This window comes from Sorex fumeus, unplaced genomic scaffold (assembly GCF_029834395.1).
Source record: "Sorex fumeus unplaced genomic scaffold, SorFum_2.1 ptg000007l, whole genome shotgun sequence".
Lineage (NCBI taxonomy): Eukaryota > Metazoa > Chordata > Mammalia > Eulipotyphla > Soricidae > Sorex > Sorex fumeus.
Genome location: NW_026606064.1, coordinates 29630355 through 29653627, shown reverse-complemented (window position 1 = coordinate 29653627; position 23273 = coordinate 29630355).

The window sequence follows — 23273 nt, the reverse complement described above, 5'->3', positions numbered from 1 at the left end:
TGCTAAATATTTCTCATATTTTTCTGTTACATGCAAAAATTCATTAGGTATAAATAATATGGATTTTGAAGCTGCTTGATACACAGCTCCTGCATGTGCTTAGTAGTGTACCACTTTCAGTGTCTACAATTTGATACATTTGTTATCAGTTTAAATCTGTTACTTTAAGAGCTACTAAAAAATTTCATTTTGACTTATATTTCTCTAAACTTCCTGTCTGGATTTATAATTAAATTCATTAGAAATGTAAAAAACTAGATAAAAAAGCTCATATAGCTAATTTTGTAAGAATTATCTTGTCATTTTACTTATGTTATAAGTATATTATAAGGTAATTTTCAGCAATACTGCAAAGTAGTTTCTGGTTTGATTATGACTTAAAATATAGGTCATTGATCAATCTATATAATGTAGGACAAATTTACCATTCATAAGATGATCTTCATGTATCTAAAAGAACTTTAGTGTATACATAAAGCTTAACATTTATTTATAAACTTTTAATAATGTCTTATTAAATTTTTTTATTCCATCTAACTTTTTAATAAAAGATTATTTATTTATCAAAATACAATATTTCCTATTACCCAAAACTTACTAACTCTGGGTCCAGAGAGATAATACAGAAAGTAGAGTCCACAGGTTACAGGTGGCTAATATTATTTCAGTCCCAGACACCCCATTTAGTTTCCTGGTACCTCTGGGAAGTAGAGAAAAGAGCAAGCCCTTAACACCACTGAGTGTAGTCCAAAATACAAAAACTAAAATTAAATTAAAAAATTCACATCTTAAACATCTGTTATATATTGTGAAAACTAGTAAATTCTTTATATGAATATAGTTATGCATGCATATTCTGATTAATTCACATTGTGTCTAAAACTGCAGAGATATGACAGAAGATTATGAAGAAGATTCAAAGAGTTTATCTGGTGAAAGTAGTAGCAACAGGGATCATAAAATTCAAAATATAGGGATAAACAAAACAAGTTTATGCTGTATGACTTCATTAGCACTTCTAATTGTTATTTTACACATAAGACACTGAAAAAGTTAAACATCTTACCTAATTTTACAAAAATATACGCCCACAAAAAGTGGACATTGAAAAGAACTCTTACAGAATTAGAAGTGCACATCTTGGTAGTTATATCATGTTAATCTTGACTTTTTTTAAGAGGTGGTGGCCTCCCAGCAATGCTCAGGGGAACCTGGGAGTTGCTCCTTGCAATTCACTGGCAACCAGACCTGCAGTTCAATGTGAGGTCACAAAGTTACAGTGCTGCTCAGGTCTTGAACTTGAAGGCCACTAAGATCACACCCAGCAGAGCATGCTGGATGCCTCCAGGGCTACAGCTGGCAAAGTTGGGGTCCATTTTTTACTGAGAAATAAACCCAGTGATGAACAACGTGCAATACATGAATGCTGATCCGTGCACATCTCTCTGTCTGAATATATTTAGATTTGCCTGGGGAAAGATCCTTTTGGCGTAGTTTATTAGCATAGAGTCTGCTACAGTCCTTTTTCTCATAGCTAAGCATTTGCAATTATTTTAAGTCTTTTGCATTCCAGCTCCTAGAGCACCTAGTTTCTCTTTATGTTTGCACTTTAATTGGATAATAAAATGCCATGTTAATCCATTAACTTGAGAAATATAGATGGTATTAAATGTGTAAGAATTGCATTATGCAATCCCCTGTTGGGAAAAAAAATAAGGAACAGAAAAAACTGGGAAAGTAAGTTGAATGATACAAAGCTAACAGCGTGTACTGAAAAGGAGAGAACGTTTGTAGAATTGTTTTCCACTGCAATAGCTTGAGAAAATGTGAGCAATGTAAGAGTTCACTAGGAGTCCCAACTCTTCGGATAATGTGTCTAGCTTAGTAGCCTCAAAACAAGATCATTGGTTGGAAACAGTCACTGAGAAATATGACCTTCACTGTCACACTGCTATGAAATTCATACTGTGAAAGGTAGGATTCTTAGTCAAGCAGTCTGCTATTGCCATAGATCTGGCACATTACAGCTTTATGAAGTTTTTAAAAATATCACCAGACACTACATGGAAAGCATCATGCTAAGTGAAATGAGTCAGAAAGAGAGGGACAGACATAAAACGATCGCATTTAGCTGGGGAACATAAAGTAACAAAATAGGAGACTAACACCCCAAAATAGCAGAGTACCAGGTTTTAAGTACCAGGAGGTTTACTCCATGGCTTGGAGGCCAACCGCACACTGTGGGAAAAGGCAGCTCAAAGAGAGAAGGGAGGACCAAATAAAGGGTGTTGGAAGGATCCTCCCAGGATGAGAGATGCGTGGTGAGAGTAGACTCTAGACTGATCATGACTGCCAGTCAATGCCTCTTTTGCGAACCACGGTACCCAAAAGGATAGAGAGAACAAGGGGCAATGTCATGCCACAGAGGCAGGGTGGGATGCAGGAATGGGGAGGTGGAAAGGATACTGGGATCAGTGATGGTGGAGAATGAGCACTGGTGGAGGGATGGGTATTTGATCATTTCATAACTGAAACCCAAGCACAAAAATTTGTAAATCTACAACTGTACCTCATAGTGTTTCACTAATAAAAATCTAAATAAAAAATAAATAAAATAAAAATAAAACTATCACCAGATGCCATCCACCCTCTATACCAAGGTCCAAGAAATTTGGATCATATTATTTATGAATATTTTCTCATGTCTATCAAAGAAAATGAAAGCTGAAAATTTGTTTCAAAAGGAAGTTAAGATATATCTCCCAATTTCTAGTGAACCAGAATATAATCTCCAAAAAAATAAGGATGAGAAGCAAATCTTCTTACTCAAGCCTAAATAATTTTAGGTAAAGGTAAAGGCCCTCCCGTTGATCGTCGATTTGCTCGAGCGGGCCCAGTAACGTCTCCATTGGAGACTTTGTTGTTACTGTGTCTGGCATATCGAATACTCTCGGTAGCTTGCCGGGCTCTCCGAGAGGGGCGGAGGAATCGAACTCGGGTCGGCCATGTTGGCCGCTTGTAAGGCGAACGCCCTACCCACTGTGCTATAATTTTAAAACAGAAAAATTTATGTTTTCGCCTCCTCCAGATGGAACCCTGGTGACCATGAGCCTCTACAAGCATAGCTTGAGTATGAGGGAACCAGGACTTTTACTCCAAACTGCGCAGCTGCTTACACGGCTGCGTGATATCTCCCTATGTACAAGGTGATCAATGGAAAGTAAATCATCCAACATTTCTCCCTGAAAATCAGGTTTAACTCTTATACAGGCCACAACACCCAATGGGAGGGAGAGAACAAAAAGGAATGCCCTGCCACAGAGGTAGGGTGGGATAAGGGGGTGGGGGATGGAAGGGAAACTGGGATCTGAGGTGGTCGGAAATGGTCACTGGTGGAGGGATGGGTATTCAAAATAAATTAATTAATTAATTAAAAAATTATGTTTCTATGGAATATTAAGTTAAAACAAGGCTTCTTGAAGGCAAGAGAAATATTACATGAGTTAAGGCACTTGCTCTTAAATGCCTTAAAGCACTAGTGGGAATGACTAGGAACAAGAGTGTTCCCAAAACACCACCACTGGGTATAGCCCAAATCCCCTCTCCCCTGCCAAAAGAGAAAAATTAGCCTTTTCTCTTGCAAGAATAAAATAAAATATTAATTCATTTCAATAAGCATGAGGGATGATTGGATATAGAAAACTAACACCATTGGAATATTTGCCTATGTTAATGGTAGACAATTTACATTTGAAGTATAATAGAATATACCACCCCAAAATATTTTAATCTTTATAATAACTCTTTATTATTTTAAAGCTTTCATAAACCAAAAAACTTAAATTTGACACATATATGAAATTTTCACTGTGGAATTTTTATCAGAGTTTAGTTTTGCCCAATTGGTATGAATCCCTTGTAAAGAATATTTGAGCTAAAACCTGTCCTCTACACGCGTTGGCAGATGCGTGCTGAATGTAGACTACAGATCTAACACAATGGCCACTCAATGCCTCTATTGCAAACTACAACACTCAAAAGGAAAGAGAGAACAAAAGGGAATGCCCTGCTACTGAGGCAAGGTGGGGAGGGGCAGATGAGGTGGGGGTGGTGGGAGGGTTACTGAGATCATTGATGGTGGAGAATGGGCACTGGTGGAGGGATGAGTACTCTATCATTGTATGACTGAAACACAAGTACGAACGTTTCTAAGTATGTAACTGTATCTCATGGTGATTCACTAATTTTTAAAAAATACATATGCTCATTTATATTATACATATATGTTTCATGTTTTAATCTTATCAAGGAGTTGACACTATATGGAAAGAGATAGTCAACACAATAGAAAAATTTCCATAAACCAAAAATCCACCAATTGTACATTTTCATAATTGTGTAAATAGAATAAATGTTATAAGTTCGAGCCACTTATGTGGGTATAAATGAGAAACTAATAAACTGGCAAGTATTTTTAACTAAGTATCTTAACTTTACTCAGACACCTTTAACTTAATAAGATAAACCAGTATTTTGAAACACAAATACACACATACACATGCGTGTGCACACACACATACACACACACACAAAGCACACACAAAGCACACATTTTTTTTCTTACCATTCTTAAGGCTAGAATATTTAACTATACTCACTCACTCATCCTCATTTTCACTCACTGAGAACGAGTAAGTCAGAATAGTTAAATTAAGGATATTATACTCAGGGGCTGGAGCAATAGCACAGAGGGTAGGGCATTTGCCTTGCACACAGCCTACCCAGGTTTTGCTCCCAGCATCCCTTATGGTCCTCTGAGCACTGTCAGGAGTAATTCCTGAGTGCAGAGGCAGGATTAACCCCTGTGCATTGCCGAGTGTGACCCAAAAAGAAAAAAAAAATAAAATAAAATAAAATACTTTACTCATTATATGACTCTTATTGGTATCATTACATGTCGAAAGGAACTATGATAACTCCTTTGAATCTCTTTTATAAAATAATAAACCTACTCATGATGAATCTAAACCTATGGTTTAAATATATCCTAAAGGCCCTACCACTTCTATTGTAAGTTTGGGAGGTTAGGATTTTTACGTAGGATTTTAAGTTTGGAGGTGAGTAATAACGATATGCATAATGCAGCAACAGGGAGTAATTTAGAATTTAGAATGTTATTTCCACCTTAAAAAATTAACCTGGGCTATTTTTAATTTTTCTACATAAATTTTAGTTACCACATATTCAAGATGAAGGAAATTATACCTACCTCACTATCTTGTTGACAGGATTGCGTAGGAAAATTCATGGGAAATCAAGCAGCAAATTCATAGTCTAAGGCATTAGAAAAGGCAATAAGATCTGCATTTTATTTGAATGCCAAATTCCAGTCATGTTTAAAGTAGATAAAATCTTAACCCAACTGTCAAAAGTTTTCAAAAAGAAAACATCAAAATGATTTCTTCTTGAATTTTAATATTACTCTTTGAATTTTATGATACATCAAACTTCAAAGTGTTTATTTATATAGCTCACTGATGTTCAAGATATCAAAGCTCTTAAGTAGGATTTCTAAAGTTTGGAAAGAAACAAAACTCCTAACTCAAACCAAAGGAAACCTAAAAATAAAACAATAAGATAGAAAGACATATTTCTGGAATAGGAGATGCTTTCATAAGATTCACATAAATTAAATAGTTCTGTCGCTGTCACTGTCACTGTCACTGTCCTCCTGTAGTTCATCGATTTGTTCAAGTGGGCCCAGAAACGTCTCCATTGTGAGACTTGTTGTTATTGTGTTTAGTAAGGCATTAGAATAGGCAATAAGATCCATATCGAATATGCCACGGGAAGCTTGCCAGGCTTTGCTGGGCGGGCGAGATACTCTCGGTAGCTTGCTGGACTCTCCAAGAGGGGAGGAGGAATCTAACTCGGGTCGGCCATGTTGGCTGTGTGCTAGGTGAATGCCCTACCCACTGTGCTATTGCTCCATCCCAAAATAGTTCAAAATATAAAATAAAATACTCCTACTATTAAGTAGGATTTCTAAATATTATTTCACAATAATATTCAGAATATTATTGTGAAGTGAAGGGTGATTTTGAATAGTATAGTGAGACTACTGTATTCCATTACTTGTTTTCAATATAAGAAAACAAGAATGCTTTACTGTTTGCTATGTGTTAGCTCAGTAATATTATTAACTAATATAGCTCTCACACCAATTCTTGGAGATAGTTGTTTCCACATAAACCCAGAATTTTTAGTGACTTCCCAATTATAACATAGGACATAGACCCAAACACTCTGATCCAGTATTCTTATTCTTAACTGGTGAGTTTGTGGCAGATATTTGATGTTTCTAAATTACATTATGACAAACCACTCTGAATCTGCTATGTCCAACTACTCATAATACATAAACCATTTGTGGATTATACAATTTGTGTGGAGGCCTCTTCATCCAGGTGTCCATAAAGTACACCTATGTTCTTCCTTTCTTTCCATGCAGACACCTCCCAAAAGATCTTCTTTAAGTCCTTTCTCTCCTGTGCTAATATTTTACCCGATATATGTATGTACATATATAAATTTAAATAATGATTTATGACCTTCTGGCTGTTGTAAGGGGGAAGATACCAAGGCCCTGGTAATGGATGTTGGGGAAAACAGTGTCTAAAACTGAATCCAGCCTGAAGACATGGAGAACTTTTATGCAAAACATATAGCTCAGGATCTCTGGAAAACCAGTGAAATAAAGAATTCCAGACCGAACCTGGTTGGATCCCTGAGAGGACAGGTATGCCTCTCCCTGGGAGGAGAAACTCCACCATAAAATAAAGGCAATACAGAGAATATTAAAAGATCATCAACCATCAACTACTCCAAGCTCTGTGTCTTGGCAGCCATCCTCCCAACAGACTTGGGAGTCCAGTAGGAGAGTTGAATTTGGGAAAACTGTATATAAACTAACTTGGCATAGAAAGTGATATACACATGCCACTCACATACAGGTGGTCCACATCTCTCCTCTTGAGATTTACACTTTCAGATTTTAATGTACATTTCCCAATTCTGGAAAAATAACTGTCACATTTATGCTTGGATGTTAACTGGCTCTCTATTCCTGAAAAACTTGTGATATCTCTTAAATACATTTCAAAAATCTACCTCTCTCCTCTCTCTTTATTTCTCCAATTAACTTCTTTTACTCTTCTTTTACTCATTTTTTGTCTCTTCCTGGATTTTTTTCAGTGAGGGGAAATTCAAAGGACTCTGAAAAGCCTTGGTAAAATTTAGGCTTCACTTCCTCTTGTGCAAAAAATTAGGCAATTTTTCTCTACAGCCTAAATTCATAATGCCCTGAGAAATTGGGTGGCAGGGATAATCTTCTGCACCATGAAGAGAAATGGATTTCAGGTACAGTTGTCTTGTGGGGCTGGTGGGATATGAGTATCCATGCCATGCAGGGACTCGTCACAAACTTTCATTAGTCCTGAATTTCCCAGACACTTCCCTAGGTGACCAAGGTAGGGAAAGGGAAGCAGTAGAGTTCCATCTCAAAGCTGTCATCTCTCTCCTCTTCATTTCACAAAAATCACATGGAATCCTATTCTGCTAATGGTAGTCAAGTCTACCACTGGCAACAATATTACATAATAAACTCACAGACCTTATTTTGACTTTTTCATTAGATAACTGATAGTGAAGTAAATTACTGGTGTATTGCAGACATTTAAACTTAAAATGAGTGAAAAAGTGGTCATGGAAGAGACATTATACTTGCAGCTTTAAATATGTTGTTTTATCTACTCTGAAAATACACGGCATGGGCATCATTATTCCACTTCTCACACTGGGGGAATAAGATTCAGATACATCAAGTAAATGTAGCAGATGCAGATAAGTACGATCTGGATCAGTATTGAATTTAGGTTCTTATGATTTTAGAACTCCCACTGTTTCCATTACTCAGTTCTGCTTTCTAATTATTTTGAATCAAAGTCTTTGAATTCTGAATGAAGAATGAATACTTTTTTTTTCCCTTTATTGTATTTTATTTTTTTTTAAAGTTGTAGATTTACAATTTTTTGTGTTTTGGTTTCAATTATACAATGATCAGATACCCGTCCCTCCACCAGTGCCCATTTTCCACCACCATGGATAATATCCCTCCCACCCCCATCCCCCCATCCCCCCTGTCTCTGTGGCAGGGCAATCCCCTGTGTTCTCTCTCTCCTTTTGGGTGTCGTGGTCTGCAAAAGAGGCATTGAGTGGCAAACATGTTCAGCCCATAGTCTACTTTCGACATGCATCTCCCCTCCTGGGAGGATCCTCCAAACATCCTTTATTTGGTGCTCCCTTCTCTATCTGAACTGCCCTTTCCTCTAGGATACCCGGCTGGCCTCTAAGTTATGGAGCAATCCTCCTGGTGCTGATCTCAGCTATTCTTGGGTATTAATCTCATACTTTGTTACTTTATATCCCCCAGATGAATGCAATCTTTCTATGTCTATCCCTCTCTTTCTGACTCATTTCGCTTAGCATGATACTTTCCATATTGTACCACTTGTATGTAAATTTCATGACTTCATCTTTTCTAAGAGCTACATAGTACTCCATTGTGTAGATGTACCAAAGTTTCTTTAACCAGTCATCTGTTCTTGGGCACTCAGGTCTCTTCCAGTTTCTGGCTATTGTAAAGAGTGCTGCAATGAACAAACAAGTGCAGATGTCACTTCGACTATACATTTTTGCCTCTCTGGGATATATTCCCAGGAGTGGTATTGCTGGGTCAAATGGTAGCTCAATTTCTAATTTTTTGAGAATCGTCCATACTGTTTTCCAGAAGGGCTGAACCAGTGGACATTCCCACCAACAGTGAAGGAGTGTCCCTTTCTCGCCACATCCACGCCAGCATCGGTTGCTTTTGTTCTTTTGAATGTGGGCTAGTCTCTGAGGTGTGAGATGGTATCTCATTGTGGTTTTGATCTGCATCTCCCTGATGATTAATGATGTAGAGCATTTTCTCATGTGCTTTTTTGCCATTCGGATTTCTTCTTTGAGAAAGTTTCTGTTCATTTCATTGCCCCATTTTTGGATGGGGTTGGATGTTTTCTTCTTGTGGAGTTTAACCAGTATTTTGTATATCCTGGATATCAACCCCTTGTCAGATGTGTATTCGGTGAATATCCTTTCCCATTCTGTAGACTGTCTTTGTATTTTGGTCACTATTTCTTTGGAGGTGCAGAAGCTTCTTAGTTTAAGATAGTCCCATTTATCTATCTCTGTTTTCACTTGCTCGGCCAGTGGCGTGGCATCTTTGAAGATACCATTAGCTTCAATGTCATGGAGGGTTTTGCCAATTTTACCTTCAATGTACCTTATGGTTTCTGGTCTGATGTTGAGGTCTTTAATCCATTTTGATCTTACTTTTGTACATGGTGTTAGGCAGAGTTCTGAGCCTATTTTTTTGCATGTAGCCGTCCAGTGATGCCAACACAATTTATTGAAGAGGCTTTCCTTACTCCACTTCACATTACTTGCACCTTTATCAAAGATTAGATGAGCATATGATTGAGGAGAGATGTCAGTGTATTCAATCCTGTTCCATTGGTCTGCAGTTCTGCCTTTGTTCCAGTACCATGCTGTTTTAATTATTACTGCTTTGTAGTACAGTTTGAAGTTTGGGAGGTTGATTCCTCCCATTTTCTTTTTCCCAAGAATTGCTTTAGCTATTCGTGGGGGCTTATTGTTCCATATAAATTTCAGGAGTGTTTGCTCCATTTCTTTGAAGAATGTCATGGGTATCATTATAGGGATTGCATTGAATTTATACAATGCTTTTGGTAGTATTGCCATTTTGACAATGTTAAGTCTCCCGACCCATGAGCAGGGGATATCTTTCCATTTCCTCATGTCCTCTTTTATTTCCTGAAGTAGCGTTTTGTAGTTTTCTTTGTACAGGTCCTTTACTTCCTTAGTTAAGCTGATTCCTAGGTACTTGATTTTCTGGGGCACAATTGTGAACGGGATTGTTTTTTTCATGTTGCTTTCTTCTCTCTCACTGTTTGCGTATAGGAAAGCCATGGACTTTTGGGTATTGATTTTATAACCTGCAACTTTACTATACGAGTCTATTGTTTCTAGGAGTTTTTTGGTGGAAGTTATTGGGTTCTCTAAGTAGAGTATCATATCATCTGCGAATAGTGAGAGCTTGATGAAGAATGAATACTTTTATATCTGTTCTAAGTTGCTCTTTTATGGCATAACATCAATTTTAGTATGAGATATCCATTAAACTTAGTCTTTAGTTTTACAAGGGTGTATCTTCAGACCATTACAGACAAAACTCTGATTGTATTTTGTAATATGCTTTCATCTATCTTAAGAACTCTAAAGAGATATTCAATTTAAGTTCTTCATTAAAAAATAATGTAGATGCTCCAATGCACATATATCCTTAATCTTAAAGTAGATTGTTAAGACTTTTTATAAAAGAGAATTGAAAGTTTACTCCACAAGCAGCCACATTTATCTCTGACTCATCCAGGTAAAAGAAATATTTCTTTTTCTCTTGTCCTCCAAATTTTATTTTAGGAAGTTTTTATGTTCTTTAATACAACCACGATATTTTCCTGGGAATTTCCTACAAGTAGTCTCCTAATTGCTAGACACTAAGCTCATTTTGGGGAACAAACATATATCATCACTTTATTTTTTTATTAGAATGCACTGCAGCACTGTCCTCCTGTTGTTCATCGATTTGGCCCCTATAATGTCTCCATCGTGAGACTTGTTGTTATTGTTTGGTATATTGAATACATCACAGGTAGCTTGCCAGGCTTTGCCGTGCGGGCAAGATACTCTCGGTAGCTTGCCAGGCTCTCCGAGAGGGGCGGAGGAATGAAACTCTGTTCGGCAGTGTGGGCCAAGTGCAAGGCAAACGCCCTACCCGCTGTGCTATTGCTCCAGCCCCAAATGCACATTAGGTTTAAAATAATGGTCATATGATGTGATAAGTAGAGATGCATTTTTATCCAAAGTATTTTTGTGGCTAAGATTGGTAGAGGATGAAATGAGAAGCTAATGCATTCAAAGAAATAACTTAACCATTATTTCCAGTAAAACTTTAGTAAGTTGACTACATACAATTCTAAGTAAATTTTAAAGCATTCATTGGTGATGGTACATTGATTCTCAGAAGTCTAATTTTCAGAAACTCATCTGATAAATTAGCAAATTTTCTGGGGCGTCGTAATATGTATTACATATATGATCTATAAATGTAATGATATTTGAAAACTTTACCATTATTAGTAAATGTTGGTGGAGAAAACATATTTTAATGTGTAATCAATTTGATCAATTACAGTATTTTTATATTTTAAACAATGTAAAGTGCATACCTACTATATGTGTAATTTACATAAAGTAGCATCAGAAAAATACCATGAATAAATTTAAAAGTATCAGAACAATAAATTGGTTTAGGATCAAAATTTAAAATAATTTTTAATAAAATTATGGGTGATATCAAGTCAAATGTTCTAATGAAACTTAATAATTTTTCTTCTTCCCATAAAGACACTAACTACCTCAGGATTCTAACTATGGGGGGGCACCTTGGTTTTTTTTTACTCAATCTGGAATTTTAAGCAAAACAGGTAATTTAAGTGGAAAATTTTATAGAATAGAATGAAAAGTTTTGATGTTATGATTTCTAAATTCACTTAATCACTTAACTTCCCGTTAGTCGTCGATTTGCTCGAGCGGGCGCCAGTAACGTCTCCATTTGTCCCTGTCGCGTGCTAGTGTAGCCCAATGGTATCTCTTCGCTCCGGGAACATGGAGGGCCTCAAACCGATCGTTCATGATCTTGACAAAGAAGTCTGACCATCTGGTAGGTGGGCGGCCATGCGGTCTCTTGACATCCCGTGGAATCCAATCAGTAACAGCTCTAGTCCAACGGTCGTCTTTAAATCTCATTACGTGACCAGCCCATCTGATTTTCGACACCTTGGCATATGAAACAGCGTCCCTGATCCTTGATCATCGACGGATGTCAGAACTCCGGATTCGTTCTCTCATTTGAGTGAAACGTGATATTCCAAGCATAGCTCTTTCTATTCTTCTTTGGGAGACCTGAATGGCGTCCTCATCTTGTTTGCGTAAGGCCCAGGTCTCTGAGGCATATGTTAATGCAGGAAGAACAGTGGAATCAAAGAGATGTGCCCGGAGCCGGAGGTTCTTCGTCCTCTTAGCTATTTCTTCGACGTTCTTGAAGGCGTTCCAAGCCGCTCTCTTCCTCCTGCTCAGCTCGGGTGCCAGGTCATTTCTCATGTTGACTTCTCGACCTAGGTACACATAGCTGTTGCATTCGGAGATGGTCGTTCCATTGACAGCGAATGGGGCGTCAGGAACAAGGCTGTTTCTCATAAACATTGTCTTTGTAAGATTCAGCTGTAGTCCTACCTTTCCACACTCACGGTCAAAGTCGGCCAGCATTTGTGCCGCTTGGCTGATGTTTGGTGTTATTAAAACAATGTCATCAGCAAAGCGGAGGTGGTGTAGTTGCCGACCATCTATCTTCACTCCTATTCCTTCCCATTCCAGTCGTCGCATGATGTTCTCGAGGGTGGCACTGAAGAGTTTCGGTGAAATGGTATCACCCTGTCGCACCCCTCTCTTGACATCAACGATCACTTCTTTGTAGAATGGTGAGATCCTGGTAGTGAATCCGCAATACAGCTCACGGAGGAACCTGATGTATTGGGCTTGAATGCCCTGATTGGCTAGGGCTTCAATGACCGCTTCAGTCTCAACAGAATCAAAGGCCTTCTTTAAATCAATGAACGTTAAGCAGAGCGGCATCTTGAACTCCCGAGAAACCTCAATGAGCTTGGTTACCGTGTGGATATGGTCGATGGTGCTGAATCCTTTGCGGAACCCTGCTTGCTCGCATGGTTGTCCTTCATCTAGTGTTCTGCCAATCCTATTCAGGATGACTCGAGTGAACAGCTTGTAGATGACAGACAATAGGCAGATCGGGCGATAGTTGCCAATGTCATGGATGTCTCCCTTCTTGAACAGTAGTACGGTCCTGCTGGTTTTCCATTGGGACGGAACCTTGCATTCAGACAGGTAGCGAGTGAAGAGCCGAGCCAGTGTATTGATGAGTACTGACGGCAGGTTCTTCAGGTGTTCAGGTCTGACTTTGTCTGGGCCGGGTGCTGTTTGTTTCTTTACCGATGAAATGGCGTGTCGGATTTCGGAAGGCAGAACGTTGGGAATGACATATCCATCCTGTGGAATTTGGTATGTCGGCAAGTGGACATGGCTATCGAAGAGATTTGAGTAGAAGTCATGGATAATCTTCTCCATTGTCGTTCTGGAGGATGTGATGGATCCATCAGGACGTCGGAGGGCAGTCATCTTGGTCTTATAGTTGGCGAAGGACAGGCGGGCCTTACGAATACTTTTCCCGGCTTCTGCCGCATCTACCAGTACTTCTGCTCTTCTCTCTTTGAGGTCTTCCTTGATCGCATCTCTGCACTGCTTTGCAAGCTCGGACGTTAGCTTGCGGTTGCCTGAGGCATGCACCAAACCAAGCTGGCGAATTAGCTCAAGAGTTTTCGAAGATAGGCGACTTTTTGTGGCTATCTCTCTCTTAGCGTTCCTCGCACATTCATGGAGGTGCTGAACCAGTCGATCGTATTCCTCATCAATGTTGTCAACAATGGCATCTTCCCATGTTGCCGCAATAGTACCAAAGAGTTCCCAGTTGGTGGTCATTCTGGGAGTTCTCTTTTTGAACTTTGCAGCCCTTTCTCCCCGCTCTGTGAAGTAGAATTTTGCACGAAGGAGACGGTGGTCCGATCCCGTTCGAAATTTTGGGACAACAGCGACATCAGTCAGGCAAAACCGTCGATTGAATATGATGTGGTCTATTTCGTTGTGGAATCGTCCACCGGGAGACTCCCATGTCCATCGTTTAGATTCTGCCTTCTGGAACTGTGAGTTACCATGAATGGTCTTGGTCGACATGATGAACTCAGACAGTCTCTCACCCTGTTCGTTCCATTCTAGGCCATGGGTCCCGATGTGAAGTTCTTCAGCTGATCTTCTCGGTCCTATCTTGGCATTAAAATCACCCACAATGATCTTGTAGAAGGTGTGGTCTTCTTTATAGAACTTCTCCAGCTCCATGTAGAACTTCTCGATTTCTCTTTCATCATAATGAGATGTTGGTGCGTAGACAACGAAGATAGAAACTGCAGGCAGTGAGCCACATCTATTCAAATGTAAATGTCCGATTCGGGTTATTAGGCATTCGAATGAATCAATGCTCTTGGCCAAGTTTGTGTTGACAAGGACACCGACGCCTCCAACACCTCTTTTATCGCATGTTCCGAGGAACAATTCTTCTCCGGTGTCGAAAACGGCATGGTGAGATTCGTGCCTTCTTGTCTCGGTCAGACCAATGATGTCGTACTTGATCATTCGCGCTTGTACCATCAGGTCCTCGATGGATGCATCTGATGCTAGCGTACGTGCATTGAAAGTACAGACGATCATTTTTGTCTTCCTTCGTTGTGGCAGCCTAGGTCGGCCTTGAGATTTTGTCGGCCTCTCCTTTCTCATCCTTCTCAGTGCTGCCATGTCGGTGAAGCCTTCAGGGTCAGGTGAATGAGACCAGTTGTAGTTACTGGTTTGGCATATCGAATACACAGCGGATAGCTTGCCAGGCTCTTCCGTGCGGGCGGAATACTCTTGGTAGCTTGCCAGTCTTTCCGAGAGGGATAGAGGCTTTTGGGGTGACCTCTAATCACCCTTGTAGGTGTTACCATATTTGAACCCTATCAAATATGGTACGACAATTCCAGAAGATGGGTATTTAGTGTCTTATGATGTGTCGCGCGGCCGCAAGCGGCCGCGCGGGTCCGGAAAGCATCCTGGAGTGTGGCGACGGCTGGGTAGTGGAAGTAGTGTCACTACTTCTAAATTAATTTCAAATTAAATATTTGGAGATAAACCAACTTTTTTCTCCTGAGATAGCATTGGTCTACAACATGATTTAAGAGTACAGGTTTAGACTTCTTATAATATATGATGTCATTTCCAGCCCAACACCAAAGTACCGAAAGTCCCTTTAGATCATTAAATCTCCTGTACCTTTTAAATTCTGAAGCACAGCATCTTGGCCTTTGCATGATCATCTAACCCACTGATTTCTGAATATGACTCATTGCTAAGATTGTACAAATAGCAGCTGAAACATGCAACTCTTCCAACAACAGGTCAAGAATTTCTGCTTTATTAAGCATAGTCTTTGGTAAAGCTCTGACTCCAACTTCCTAGATATATGCAATAAACAATTGTTATGAAAAAACTGAGTAGCATAATTCATTTTCACAATAATTTAAATTCAGCTTGGGCTAACTTTTTGAATATGAGAAAAACTAAGATAATGAGAAAATGCTTCATTTCTTTCTTGTCATTTTTTCACCTTAACTTTCTAGATAAAAATAGAAATTGGTTAGTTATATTTTGAAGAAGTAAGCTCCTTATCTATAATTGAGTGACAACACAGAGTCACTAAAAGAGTAAAATTTAATCATGGGATAAGAGAATTCTTCTTCTTTCCCATATTTTATTCCCCTCCTTCTATCTCTCATCCCCCTGCCTCCACCCCTACCTCATCCCATTCCAAGGATCCTGTGAAACAGCGCAGGAAAGAACAACATGAGTAGATTTTTTTAAATTGAGAGTTGTTTTTGAAACCAAAAACAACTGTGCCAGGAGTGATCACTGAGCACAGAGCCTGAAGCAAGCACTGATGTTCATGCCCTCCCCCCCAAAAAAAAACATAATAAAAGAAGGAGAAGAAGGAGAAGAAAATCAAGTAATAGAAATAAATTCAAATGGTGGGTTTTAGATAAGTGAGTAAAGAAAACTAAAATAATAGATTATAAGAACAAAATTTATCAGTAAAAGCAACAGATAGTTATAAAGGAAAAGAGGAGGAATCAAAGAAGGAAGAAACAAAACATCTAGAGAAATAGTATAGTATGTAAAAGTCTTACCTTGCATGTGAGCTACCAGGATTGCATCCCTGGCACCCAGTGATTCCCCCAACACAACCAGGAGTAGTGATTCCTGAGGATAGACTCAAGATTAAGCATTGAACAGTGCTGAGTGAACCCTTCCCAATTAAAGGGTAGAAGGATCTTCAGTTTTGTGGATTAAGTACTAGTAGCTTACCATCAATTTATGTAAGTTGAAAAATGATATAGAGAAAATATGCTAATAAAAATCTTGCTAATAGTAACATATTATCAAAATATGTGTGATATTGATAAGAATCCACAAAAAAATGAAAGACTTCAAGTTTATGCTTTAGAAAAGATGACAAATGGAAAATCTATATTCTGTGCACACGTATATACTTTTATATATTACATATACATTCTACGGCTAGACCGATAGCACAGTGGATAGGGCATTTGTCTTGCACGCGGCCGACCTGGTCGACCCGAGTTTGATTCCTCCGCCACTCTCAGAGAGCCCAGCAAACTAATGAGAGTATCTAGCCCGAACGGCAAAGTCTGGCAAGCTACCCATGACGTATTTGATATGCCAAACACAGTAACAACAAGTTTCACAATGTTACTGGGTCCACTCAAGCAAATCGATGAACAATGGGAGGACAGTGACAGTGACATTGATATACACTCTATTATATATATACATATATATGTACATATATATGCATAAAGCAAACCATTTACAAAATATTAAAAGAAAAATTTAAGGCAAAATTAGTGGACTGGAGAAAAATACAGCAAAAAGGAAGCTTGAGGCTTGCATGCAGCCAACCTGAATTTGGTCTCCAGTATTGGATATACTCTCCAAGCACTGTCCGGAGTGATCCCTGAGTGTACAGCCAGAAATAGCTCTGAGTACCACTGTGTATATCACCCCCAAAAATAATAATAATAAAGTTTGGAATTGGTTAGAGAATAAATGAGTGAAAATTATATATTACTTTTTACTTCTAAAAATAAAGTTGCTTATACCCCAGACATGAATAGTCATATAGAAGAATAGGAAGCATGAACTATCAATGACAGGAGCCAGAGTTTTTGTACAAGTGATAAGGTACTAGTCTTGTAAGCAATAAATCCGACTTAGATCCCTGGTACCAAATATGATCCCCTAAGCACCGCCAGGAGAGATTCCTTAAAACAGTGTTAGAATAAGCCTTCATAGGAATGGTCCTCAAAACAAAGATTAAACAAAGCAAAAAACTGCTAGCAAAAAATGGCATGTTACTATAAGTTCTAAGCAAACATATATGTAAAATACATTAAATATATATTACTAATAAAATATATCCAAAAAGTTGGTGAAATAAACCTTGAAAAATGAAATATTCCAAAACAGATTCAAGAACAAAAGTTTAGTATTGCTAAGAGATTAAATAATTAATAAAGAATTATAAAAGTAAGTAAATTTATAAATATAAAGTTCTGCAAATATTTAAGAAAGAATTAGCACTAATTAAATAAAAATCTTTCAGGAAGTCAGAAAAATAAGTTTATTACCATTTTGTTTAAGGATAGAATCTTTGATACCATATTTCATCAGGATTATAGGAAAATTGTAGGCTTACCTATCACATAAATATACATGCAATATAGGCTTCAGACTTCCAAATACCCCAAAATTGTTGTGGTGCCTTTGGCCAGACCCCAAAAACATGGGGCGAAGTTTGCCAAGAAAGTAAACGGTCAAAAATTCGGTATGTGGGAGACATTCCAACAAACCACCTCCAGCTCAGCTATGTAATTGGAGGCATGGCCTCCCTGGTTCCTGATTGAACTGCTTAATGACCATGATCCCAGAGACTCAGAAGAAAATCTTGAAATGCGTCCGGTCCCTGCAGTAGGTTACAGGTGCTGTGCCAACTCAGGTGGGAATAGGTTTCGTGCCTTGGCTATTCTCCCTGAAGGCCCAGTGGCCACCATTCTCCATACGCCACTGGGCAGTCAGGTTTGGGCCCTCAGTGATGAGACATGTGGGGCCTCATGGGATGGTGGTGGATTCGGCCCTTTCCTCCCCATCCCAATGAGACTCAGAGTCACCGCCCATAAACGGCCTTTCTTGCTCCTGATCAAGCTGCTAAATGGCCATTATTCCAGAGACTGAGGAACAAATCTCAAAACCCAACAGCTTTGGGCAGAAATCCCTCCAGATTTGTTAAAATTTAGGAACTTCAAAATCTCGTGGCCACTATTGCAGCCACATGACATCATATGTTATTCATAACCAGCAATAGAAAATAAATTGTCTACTGTTACCTTTTCAGCAGATCTGAGTGTTGTGATAAAATCCCAAATAATAATGGTAGGTCTGGTGACAAAATATTGAATGTAATCAAAGTAGAGAGAAATGTGGAAATCATCTGCTCCACAGGTAGGAGGAGGGTGTGGGAGGGGGGTATACTGGGGTTTTTGGTGGTGGAGAATGGGCACTGTTGAAGGTATGGGTGTTTCATTGTATGACCGAGACTTAAACCTGAAAGCTGTTCTCATGGTGATTCAATAAATCAAGTAATAAAAAATGAAAAAAAAGATTTGAAAATGTATCATATTAACAAGAAAAATATTAAGCATGTTGATAAATGTTGATAAGGCATTTAGAAAATGTCAACTTACATATACTAATTATGAAAGTAATAAAACCTTATTAGTGTATGTACTGAAAATATTTAAAATTTACTTCCTAACAATTTTCAAATGTAGCTTATATAGCATTGCTAACATAGTCATTGTGCCAGCATCTTATCCATCTTATCTACTTTTCCATCGTATCACTGGCACCCTTTGATCAGCATCTTTTTCTTACACCCAAAGCCAGAAGATCTGACAACCGAAATTCTTTTATTCCCACAAATTCTTCTAGATTTTGCATGCAAATTAGACTGTACATTTTCGGTCTTCATCTGAATGACTTATTTAACTTAGCAAAAATATCCTGAATATTGTTCCACTTTTTCCCAAATGATAGATCTTGTTTGACATTGAATATTGAGAACCTTATCTAAAAAATTACATTTTCTGCACCATTTATCAGTCATTAATCTATTCATAGTTATAACTATGTCTCGCTCGAGTAAATAATTGTAAAATGAACATGAATGTTAAGACCCTTAAGATATTGATTTTATTTTAATTGTGTATGTATTTGCAGAGAGGAGTGCCAGATAATATGATAGTTCTATTTTTTCATATTTTAAGAGACATGTATACTATTTTCAATAGTGATTGTATTAACTTAAACTTTTACTCTAAATGCAGGCAGATTACCTATATATATCATCAACATATTACTTCCTTTCCTTTAGAGAATAGACATTTTAATCATGGTGAAGTGGTTAATACTTTATTATAAGTGTTCCCCCATTGATTTCTTCCTAAATAATTAGTGACATTGAACACCTTTTTTGTGCACCTGTCAGTCATTTGCATGCGTCTTTTGAAGACTTAAAAATCACTTGTTCATGCTTTAATAACATTTTGCTCTTTTGTTTCTCATTATTGACTTATTTGATGTCCTAATATATATGGTACGTTATCTTTTTATCAGATATATGGTGTTTTCTAGGAGGTTGGGATGGGCCACACCAGGCTGTGACCAGGACCTACTGCTGGATCTGTGATCCGGAATTATTACTGGGGGAAATAGGGAACCAATCATCATACATAGCACAGTGCCAAGGACTGAACCAAGATTTTCTGAGCTGAAATCTTCTTCCAGCTCAGATTTTACTTTAACTGTGAGCATCTTAATGCCTGGGCTATGTCTCCAGTCTCAAGATACATGTTTAGATTTTTTTCTCCAATTTCAATGATAGTCTTTTTATTTTGTTGCTCCTATCACTGATTAAAGGCATTGGGGGAGAATATGGGGGCTTAATTCAGATTTTAATCTTCACAAGAGTTGACTTTCATATTTATCATTCAATAAACAATAGGACTATAACATCCAATACGCACCCACTCTGACCCAGGAAATATCATTTATGTTTGACTTCCTTCCAAATTAAACATTCCTCTGATCAGCTGCCCAGTGAAATAAAGTTGCCTTCTGACAGTCTTTGGTCCCTCCCATCTGATCTTTTGTGTACAGAAATGTGGAGGAGAACTTTAATACTAACTAAAAGCATCTCTTTGCAGCCTCCCCTAAGTCTTCACTTAGCCTAAACACTTTTCACTGAAGCCTCTTTTAGATGAAGTTGGTGCTGCTGAAATTAAAGCTTGCAAAAGATCTCGGAGCAAAATAAATAAAAGCCATCCATCCTATGAAAGCTAATAGTCTAGGAAAGGTGCAAGTACAGAAATTTCCTTAAGAGACCCTGCTCTGTGAGCTTTATTCTTCTGGACTTCCAAGTGAAAATAGTTACGGGAATGCCTAGGGTAACTACTGATCAAATACAGTGATTTCCCTTTCCTGTGATTTTTCAAACTTTAGTAGTGCGAACTTTGATTTCCATAGCTCTTTAAGAATTGCACAATGTCAGCTGTGAATTTTGAACTGGAATATCTTTCTCCTGAAGGCTTCAGACTTGAAAATGCTTCCAGCTCAGATTTTACTTTAACCTGTTTGACTGATCTCTCTGATGATTCTGGTCAATTGGAACTTCTGCACTCCACATCTGTCCCGACTGGTAAGCTGATCTTTACATTGATATCTTTAAGTATCTTAAATTAGGTCTTCACTTCTTTAATCTGAAATTTGTAAAAAGTAAATTTTGATATGACCTAATTTTTGATGGCATTACTGATACCAATTTCATTTTCTTGAATTATTTTTCCCAAAACATAGAAGTAGACTTCTGAAAGAAAAGAGGGTATTTTTCATATAAAGTGATGTCAGAAAACACTTTGAATGAACTCAGAAAAGTGTTTATAATGAAGTAAACTTTTCTTTTCTGGGTTTCAGACCAATCAAGGCTTAGATTTGTGGGATTTTTTTTGTTTTGTTTTGCTTTGTTTTGTTTGAAATGACTTTCAAGTTATTTGCCTTTATATTGTTATATGAAGAATATTATATAATTTATCCTCTCATTAAAACAAAGGCACTGTTTAATTTATTATCACTTGGATTCTTTATAAAATGACACTTTCAATAAACTTTATTTTGAGTTATTTTCTTTTGATAGTTATAAGTTTTTTTATACTTGATCTGCCATTTTGAGGGAAGAATATTGTTACTGATAGTTTGTATCCATCAAAAAATGTGATGCTTTGATTTGTAGTGAATGGCTGTGAAATGGCAATGTAAATTTAAAAGAAACTTAGTAATTCTAGTTTTACTGGATGTTGGTTTTTGCCCCTCAAATACTTCAGAAATGTTCAAACATATACTTTATAATCACAAATTTTCCAAGAGAGTTAGGACTTTTACTATTATGAAATGTTTGAAAAGATGATATGAACAACCATCAACCAAGTCTTCCATATGTTATTCATAAAATCAGTTGTATTATATAATTTGCCTTAAAATTTGCTTTATAGTTTACTCAGTTATGAAAAACAGTGATATAAATTTATTTTGTAAAATATTTTTATTTATAAAAACAAAGATATCTATGGTATTTTTTGATAGTCTCATTTGGTATCAAACTTATCATTTCATAAAAGTAGAAAACTCAGTTCTTTACAAAAAAATCACAGTTTTATTTAGTAGATATGTATAGGAAAGAGCAACCTAAACAATATATTTGCCAGTTCAATTATGTTTATATACCTATGTCTTTTTCACCATTTATTTAATTTTAGTCAGCTTTGTCATGGCACAAATATTCCAATGGATTCAACTGTTATCTTTATACAGTTGTCTCACTTATTATATGACTTCAATGTCAACCCTTTTCCTGACAGTGGTTCAAATTCAATAGGTACACTCTAAACCCCTAAAAAATATTTCCATCTTAGATCCTTGATGTTGTCAACAACTTTGTCATCTATTTGTTTCTGTATAAAGTTCAATATATTTATATGCATTCTAGTGTAACATTTGGCTTGCTATCTTTTTGTCCACCTTCTTAATACCAGTCCTCTATAGGGTGCTTGGCAATATGAACTTCTAACAAATATGATTCACTGACTACCTGTCCTATGGATTTAAATATTGACCTTCTTCATTTCCTCTGGTGCATGCAACTGTACAGACTTCTATTTTATGTATCTCCATATTTTTTTCATGGTAAATCTTTCTCATATTGTCAATCAAATGCTTCCTGAACACATTTGTCCATATTCATTTAAAATTTAAAATTTAAAAGAGAGCTTAATTACTGAGTGCATGTTTTTAATGTGAGACTCTGGATTTGATTGCCATCACAGGATCATCTCCTATTCTGTGGTTGGAGTAAAAAGCCAGGAATAATTCCCAAGCACCATGCAATGTGACAAACTCAATATCTTTGTGACATCTCTGTGTGCCTGTGTCATAAATATGATGCTCTAAGATCTCAGTCTGTGTCCCCAAAACATAAACATTGACAGTAGTATAAGCCATGTTGTCTCTCCAGTCTCACATCACCTCAATTTTATTTAAAAAAATGCAAAAAAATCTAAATTTTTAATAAAAATTTTCAACTCATGAAACAAGTAAAAATGGTTTCTTCTTTCCAATCAGTATTCACATTTTCTTTTAAAAATTGCTAATAATTTACCTCATATTCTATACTAATATATAATTAGTCACTATCACTGTCACTGTCCTCCCATTGTTCATTGATTTGCTCAAGAGGGCCTGGTAATATCTCCATTATGAAACTTGTATAATTAGTAAATTAAGATTTTTTCCAAAATTTTTTGGTTAGCTCTGCATAAATAATTTTTCTGTTCTTAAATAATAAACATCATATTTTATTAAAATAGTATGTATTTTACTGGCAAGGAGGTAATTAATACATGTGTTGATACTACTTAGCATTAGGAGGTGTTAAATATGGAACTCCAAAGAATTCAATTTTATTTGGTTGTCCATAAATTTTCCTTCAAAACTAGATATTTCTCATGAGTGGTTAGATAGCTCATGTATTATAAAGTAGACTTTTAATAAATATAGAGTCTATAATTTATCAAATAACAGTCTCTGAAAAATAATTATCATAAAACTTTTGTATGTATAATGGATATTATAACATTTTTTTAGAGCTTCACAATACAATAAACTTAAAAAAATATGTGGTTAAACTT